The sequence below is a fragment of the Trachypithecus francoisi genome, unplaced genomic scaffold (assembly GCF_009764315.1).
Source record: "Trachypithecus francoisi isolate TF-2019V2 unplaced genomic scaffold, Tfra_2.0 Lachesis_group5, whole genome shotgun sequence".
Taxonomy (NCBI): Eukaryota; Metazoa; Chordata; class Mammalia; order Primates; family Cercopithecidae; genus Trachypithecus; species Trachypithecus francoisi.
Genome location: NW_022681470.1, coordinates 133,498,960 through 133,506,644, shown reverse-complemented (window position 1 = coordinate 133,506,644; position 7,685 = coordinate 133,498,960). Strand labels below are relative to the sequence as shown.

Below are 7,685 nucleotides of genomic sequence, written 5' to 3'. Positions count from 1 at the left end.
GTTTCAGTGAGCCGAGATTGTGCCATGGCGCTCCAGACCGGACAACAGAGCAAAATTCTGTCTCAAAAAACAAAATAAACAAACCAAAAACTCAAAAAGGGGATGTTAGATAATAGCATGCTGCTACACAGCACTGCCCAACTCCACATTCAGTGAAGTCAATTGGCAACTTGATATTAACCAAGGTGTAGTATTTAAACCACAGAAACTGGCAGAAAATACAAATCGGATTTAAAAACATTTGTTTTGGAGAAGAGAGTATTATGGAACATTTGCCGAGTCATTGCTCTTTTTTTTTTTTTTTTTTTTGAGATGGAGTCTCACTCTGTCACCCAGGTTGGAGTGCAGTGGTGCGATCTGGACTCACTACAACCTCTGCCTCCCGGGTTCAAGGGATTCTCCTGCCTCAGCCTCCTGAGCAGCTAAGATTAAGGCCATCTGCCACCATGCCCAACTAATTTTTGTATTTTTAGTAGAGATGGGGTTTCACCATGTTGACCAGGCTGGTGTCGAACTCCTCAGGTCATCTGCCCCCCTCAGCCTCCCAAAGTGCTGGGATTACAGGCATGAGCCACCGTGCCTGGCCACACCACTCTATGTATATGTGCTCTCATAGAGATTATGTCCTGGTTGGGGGAACGGACACATAAATTAAGTAATTGCAGGCTGGGCGCGGTGGTTCACGCCTGTAATCCCAGCACTTTGGGAGGCAGAGGCGGGTGGATCACGAGGTCAGGAGATTGAGACCATCCTGGCTAACACGGTGAAACCCCGTCTCTACTAAAAATACAAAAAATTAGCCAGGCATGGTGGCGGGCGCCTGTAGTCCCAGCTACCCGGGAGGCTGAGGCAGGAGAATGGCGTGAACCCAGGAGGCAGAGCTTGCAGTGAGCCAAGATCACGCCCCTGCACTCCAGCCTGGGCGGCAGAGTGAGAATCCATCTCAAAAAAAAAAAAGAAAGAAAAAAACAATTCAGTAATTGCAGCTTGTGGGCTGGGTGCAGTGGTTAATGTCTGCAATCCCAGCACGTTGGGAGGCCGAGGTGGGAGACTTGGGAAACCTCTGTAATGTGAATGCAGCTCAGGTAGTGACTCACGTGGGAGCCTCCCGGACCCTCTATTTCCTCCTCGAGAAGCCAGACTGAGAACCCAACTTGATAGAGTTGCTGTGAGTGGCGTATGATGTTGCAACTAACATTTATGACCAATGTACTGTGTGTTAGGCTTAAAAACTGCCAGAATCTTTTTTTTTTTTTTTGAGACGGAGTCTCGCTCTGTCGCCCAGGCTGGAGTGCGGTGGCCAGATCTCAGCTCACTGCAAGCTCTCCCTCCCGGGTTTACGCCATTCTCCTGCCTCAGCCTCCCGAGTAGCTGGGACTACAGGCGCCCACCACCACGCCCGGCTAGTTTTTTGTATTTTTTTTAGTAGAGACGTGGTTTCACCGTGTTAGCCAGGATGGTCTCGATCTCCTGACCTCGTGATCCACCCGTCTCGGCCTCCCAAAGTGCTGGGATTACAAGCTTGAGCCACCGCGCCGGGCCAGAACTGCCAGAATCTTGCCACAGCTGCATGGCCCTGTGTGACCGGACCCTGGTCACCTCCCCAACCTTATCTCATGCGGTCACCTCCTTGTCTACCTGTTGTATCCACACCAGAACCCATAGATCTGGGAATCCACAGGGCCATGAGGCTGATATCAGGACTATCACTCTCACTGTTCCCTCTTCTCCTTCTTATTCTGATCCTTTGGGTCTCAGTGCAAACACCCCTTCTTCAGGGAGCCCTTCTCTGCCCCTCAATCTAAAGTAGATTTGTCCCGCTGAGGTGGGTGAATTGCTTGAGCTCAGGAGTTCAAGACCAGCCTGAGCAACATGGCAAGGTCCCATCTCTACAAAAAGTAAAAAATTAAAATAAAATAAAATAAAAAAAGTCTGGGTGCGGTGGCTCACACCTGTAATCCCAGCGCTTTAGGAGGCCGAGGCACCTGAGGTCAGAAGTTCGAGACCAGCATGGCCAACATGGTAAAACCTCGTCTCTACTAAAAATACAAAAATTAGCCCAGTGTGGTGGTGTGCGCCTATAATCCCAGCTACTCTGGAGGTTGAGGCAGGAGAATCGCTTGAACCTGGTAGGGGGAGGTTGCAGTGAGCTGAGATTGTGCCACTGCATTCCAGCTGGGGCAGCAGAGTGAGACTCTGTCTCAAAAAAAAAAAAAAAAAAAAATCAAGTGGATCTTTGGGTAAAAAAGAAAAAAAAAAAGGAAAAGATGCATGATCGTTTTGGTTTGTATATTTATTACTAAGAAAGAAGCAGTGCTGGAAATTCCACTCTGCCCACCATTGATCATGAGACATAGTTCAATGTCAGAGGCACTATGAAAGCATCAGCACTGAGAGCTGACGAAATGGTCGAGCTTTTCTGTTTAATGCCCACGCCGGTGCTCTGACACGGATGCTGTCAACGTCCTCCATGCGTAATAGGGAGACGATGGTCTCTCCGGAGGCACAAGCTCCTTCCGGAGGCTGACTCCTGACCCCTTTTCCTTTCCTGCTCCTCTAACTCATTGCTCCTCCCCCTTTCTTCCTCCAGTCACATTCGGTACTGCTGGCCTTCTCACATAGGAATCTATGCGTCTTTAACTCGGGGCTAAAGAATTCAGGGAGGCAGGGATTATTCCGAGTGGTCTTTGTCTCCCTGTCACCCCAGCCTTCCGCAGGGTCAGCTTTGCCTACTTGAACTGAGCCGTTCCGCCCAGCCTCCCCATGGCGAGCAGGCACAAATGAACCGCTAAGCGTGCCGTTGCCAAGGAGACCTTGCCATGTCCAGTGTTGGGCAAACTAAACACCCTCCTTTGCAAGGAAAGCTTTGTGAACAAGTGTGGACACGTCCTTGCTTTCAAAGCAACAGTTTGAAAATGGCCAAGTTCCCTCCCTTTTTTAGAGAGCTTTTTTATCTTTCTTTCTTTCTTTTTCTTTTCTTTTTTTTTTTGAGACGGAGTCTCGCTCTGTCGCCCAGGCTGGAGTGCAGTGGCCGGATCTCAGCTCACTGCAAGCTCCGCCTCCCGGGTTCACACCATGCTCCTGCCTCAGCCTCCCGAGTAGCTGGGACTACAGGCGCCCGCCACCTCGCCCGGCTCATTTTTTGTATTTTTTAGTAGAGACGGGGTTTCACCGTGTTAGCCAGGATGGTCTCGATCTGCTGACCTCGTGATCTGCCCGTCTCGGCCTCCCAAAGTGCTGGGATTACAGGCTTGAGCCACCACGCCCGGCCTCTTTCTTTTTTTCTTGCAATAGGATCTCGCTCTGTCATCCAGGCTGGAGTGCAGGGGTGCGATCACAGCTCACTGAAGCTTCTGTTTCCTGGGCTCAGGTGAGCCTCCTGCCTCAGCCTCTCAAGTATCTGGGACCACAGGCACACATCAGCACACCTGGCTATTTATTTATTTATTTATTTTGCAGATACAAGTTCTCCCTATATGTCTAGGCTGATCTCAAACTCCTTGCCTCAACAGATCCTCCTGCCTCCACCTCCCATAGTACTGGGATTATAGATGTGAGCCACTTCACCCTGCATCTATGTTAATTTTTAAAGTTTTAATTAACTTACTTTTTAATTTTTTTAGAGATGAAGTCTTGCTATGTTGCCCAACCTGGTCTTGAACTCCTGGGCTCAAGCAATCCTCATGCCTCAGCCTCCAGAGTAGCTGTGATTACAGGCACATGCCACCGTGCCCAACTAAATGTTTATAAATAAACTTCTGAATTTGGAATTTAGGCTTCCAGGAAACGCACTGACAGTACAGAGTTCCCATACACCCCCACACTCTGTGTTTCCCAACATTTTACGTAACCACAGCACAACCAACAATGTTGTTACAACTATGAAATGAACTTTGAGGCCAGGTGCAGTAGCTTGCGCCTGTAATCCTAGCATTTTGGGAGGTGGAGGCAGGCAGATCACTTGAGATCAGGAGTTTGAGACCAGCCTGACCAACATAGTGAAGATTTATCTCTAATAAAAACACAAAAAAATGTAGCCAGGTGTGGTGGTGCACGCCTGTAATCCCAGCTGCTTGGGAGGCTGAGGCAGGAGGATCTCTTGAACCTGGGGGGAGGCGGAGGTTGCAGTGAGCTGAGAGTGCACACTAAGCTCCAGCCTGGGCGACAGAGCAAGACTCTGTTCCCCTACCACCAAAAAAAAAAAAAAAAAAAAAGAGAAATAAATCAGGCTGGGGGGGCAGTGGCTCACGCCTGTAATCTCAGCATTTTGGGAGGCCGAGGTGGGGGGGATCATCTGAGGCCAAGAGTTCGAGACCAGCCTGGCCAGTATGGTGAAATCTTATCTCTACTAAAAATACAAAAAATTAGCAAGGCATGGTGGCGTACACCTGTAGTCCTAGTTACTCAGGAGGCTGAGGCGTAAGAATGGCTTGAACCCAGGAGGCAAAAGCTGCAATGAGCCAAGATCATGCCACTGGAAGGAAGGAAGGAAGGAAGGAAGGATCGATTTTCCAGTGAGACAAGATCGCTCCACTGCACTCCAGCCTGGGCGACATAGCAAGACTCCATCTCAGAAAAAAAAAAAAAAGATAAATCAACATTGGTACATGACCGTTAACCTCCTAACTTTATTCAAATGTTGCCAGCTGTTCTATCTAAGTCTTTTCTGGTGAAGAATCCCATCCAGGGTACCCCGTTGCATTTCATTGTCTTATTGCCCCAGTCTCCTATGGTGTGTGTCAGTTTCTTAGTCCCCTTATTTCTCATGACCTTGGCAGTCTCCTTCCTTTCTCTTTCTTTCTTTCTTTCTTTCTTTCTTTCTTTCTTCTTTCTTCCTTTCTTCTTTCTTTCTTCTCCTTTCTCCTTCCTTCCTTCCTCTTTTCTTTCTTTTTTTTTTCTTTTCTTCTCTTTCTTTCTTCCTTCCTTTCTTTTCTTTCTTTTTTCTTTCTTTCTTTCTTTCTTTCTTTCTTTCTTTCTTTCTTTCTTTCTCCTTTCTGTCCCTTCCTTCCTTCTTCCTTCCCTCTTCTTCTTCCTTCCTTCCTTTCTCTCTCTCTCTCCTCTCTTCTTTTCTTTCTTTCTTTCTTTCTTCGACAGGGCCTGGCTCTGTCATCCAGGCTGGCATGCAGTAGTACAATAAGAGCTTACTGCAACCTCTGTCTTGTAGGCTCAACTGATCCTCCTACCTCAGCCTCCCGAGTAGCTGGGACTACAGGTGCCCACCACCATGCTTGGCTTTGACTGGCAGGGCGTCTTGAAGAATGCCTTTCCCTCCAGTGTGGGTCTGTCTGTTATTTTTCTCATGATTATACTGAGGTTATGAATTTGGTTCAAGTTCTTTTAATCCAGACATCCCCCTACAGGAAGAGGTTGTCAAAAATTTTTGAAGGAAACTTTCTGCTTTTGTCAAAAGGGATTGAAAAAACAAATCACCTGTCATGCCACCTCTCCGACAAACTTGTGTTTCTATTTCCCAGGTCGTTGATCTGAGGTGGGGTATTCAGAACACTGAAGTCACTGACCACTTGACCACAGAACTCTGCTTGGAGGAGGTCGACCGGTGTTGGAAAACATCCATAGGGCCAGCTTTTGTTGTGAGTGTCTCGGGAGGAATGGGTTAGCTCTTACTCCTCCAGGATATGCCCCCTGCTTTCTAGACAAACTGATCAGTGGAGGGAAGTAGGTACCATTTCTGCTTTCGTACTTTATCCCTATGGCCTGCCTGTGGCAGACATTACTAATCAATCATAGCACTCTTTCTGCAGAGCTGAATGGGATCCAGTCATTAGCTGTCAAATGGAAGCAGCAGGTGGCTTGGAGAGTAGAATGTTGAAGCCAGAAGGAATCTTGAAATTTGATCTGGACTTTCTCCCACCTTCCCTACCTCCTCCATTTATGTCTATGGGACTTGGGATCCTGGAAAACCATGGAAAAAACGGTGGAAACCCTCAGGGTTTAGGATATTTTTTTCCTCCATGTGACCACTGGTTTCAGGTTGTGGAGACTTCTCCCCTCTCTCTTCCAGTTACAACCCCTCTATCACAAAGTCAATCTCCAGTCCACAATTAATGGTTTGGGCTATTAAAATTGAATGATATTCCTTAGTCTTTTTTTTTCTTTTTTTGAGACAGGGTCTTTCTCTGTTGACCAGACTAGAGTGCAGTGGCGAGATCATGGCTCACTACAGCCTTGAATTCCTGGGCTTATGATCTTCCTGCCTTGTTTTCCCGAGTAACTGAGAGTACAGGTGTGTGCCACCACAGTTGGCTAGTATTTTTTTGGAAAGATGGGATCTCACTATGTTGCCCAGGCTGGTCTCAAACTCCTGGGGACAAGCGATCCTCCCACCCTGGCCTCCCAAAGTTCTGGGATTACAGGCATAAGCCAATGCACCTGCTCTAGTTTTAAGGTTTGTTTTTTTTTTTTTTTGAGATGGGGTCTTGATGTTGCGCAGGCTGGCCTGAATCTTAATTTATTACATTGAGTTCCAGACACATCCAAGAATGATCACATTTTCCTTAGAAATCTAGAGCAGGGGATCAGGAGTAGTGGGCTTATATGTAATCCCAGCACTTTGGGAGGCCAACAGGGCGGGTGGATCATGAGGTCAGGAGTTCAAGACCAGCCTGGCCAACATAGTGAAACCCCATATCTACTAAAAAAAATAAAAATTAACTGGGCGTGGTGGCATAGGCCTGTAATCCCAGCTACTTGGGAGGCTGAGGCAGGAGAATTGCTTGAACCTGGGAGGTGGAGGTTGTAGTGAGCCGAGATCATGCCACTGTACTCCAACCTGGGCAACAAAGCAAGACTCCACCTCAAAAAAAAAAAAAAGAAAGAAAGAAAGAAAGAAATTCTAGAGCGGAGGTCAACAACCTATAGCCTGAAAGGCAAGTGTGGCCTGCTGCCTGTCTTTGTAAGTAAAACTTTATTGGCACAGAGCCATGTGTCCACTTGTTTACACTTTGTCTAGTGCTGCTTTCAAGCTGTAATGGCAGAGGTTTAGTCATTATGACAGAGACCATCTGGCCTGTAAGGCCAAAAATTGACTATCTGACTTTTTCCAGGAAAAATGTGCTGATCCTGTCCTGGACAGTAGTAAAGAGGGAAAAAAGTAAAGAAAAGTATCATGGCGAGGTGCGGTGGCTCACTCCTGTAATCTCTGCATTTTGGTAGGCTGAGGCAGGCGGATAATTTGAGGTCAGGAGTTTGAGAGCAGCCTGGGAAACATGGTAAAACCCCATCTCTACTAAAAATACAAAAATTAGCCAGACATGGTGGTGCACGCCTGTAATCCCAGCTACTCGGGAAGCTGAGGCAGGATAATCATTTGAAACTGGGAGGCAGAGGTTGGAGTGAGCCGAGATTGTGCCACTGCATTCCAGACTGGGCAACAGAGGGAGACTCTGTCAAAAAAAAAAAAAATAGGAGAAGGTGAAGGCCAGAGAGATATTCTATTTTCTGAGGTCTGCTTCTGAGACGTAAAGTGTCCCAACATTACAGCAAAAGACTGTAACAAGGGCTTTGGGAATTATGAGGCAGGAATAATGGGCAAAACATACATACTTATATATATTTCTCTCTGTCTCTCTCTTTTTTTTTTTTTAGACAAGGTCTTGCTACATTGCCCAGGCTGGATTTGAAATGTGGACTGAAGCAATCCTCCGCCTTAGCCTACTAGGGTAGCT

General features: G+C 47.2%; 1 protein-coding gene across 1 annotated transcript in view; it reads left to right on the top strand.

Moving 5' to 3' along the window:
* Positions 1-5,478: 5,478 nt before the first annotated feature.
* Positions 5,479-7,685, top strand: part of NWD1 (NACHT and WD repeat domain containing 1) — a 69,194-nt gene continuing 66,987 nt past the window's right edge. Inside the window, exon 1 of the mRNA XM_033197606.1 lies at positions 5,479-5,591. The gene's annotated coding sequence lies outside the window, so the exon portion shown is untranslated. The remainder of the gene's footprint in view (positions 5,592-7,685) is intronic.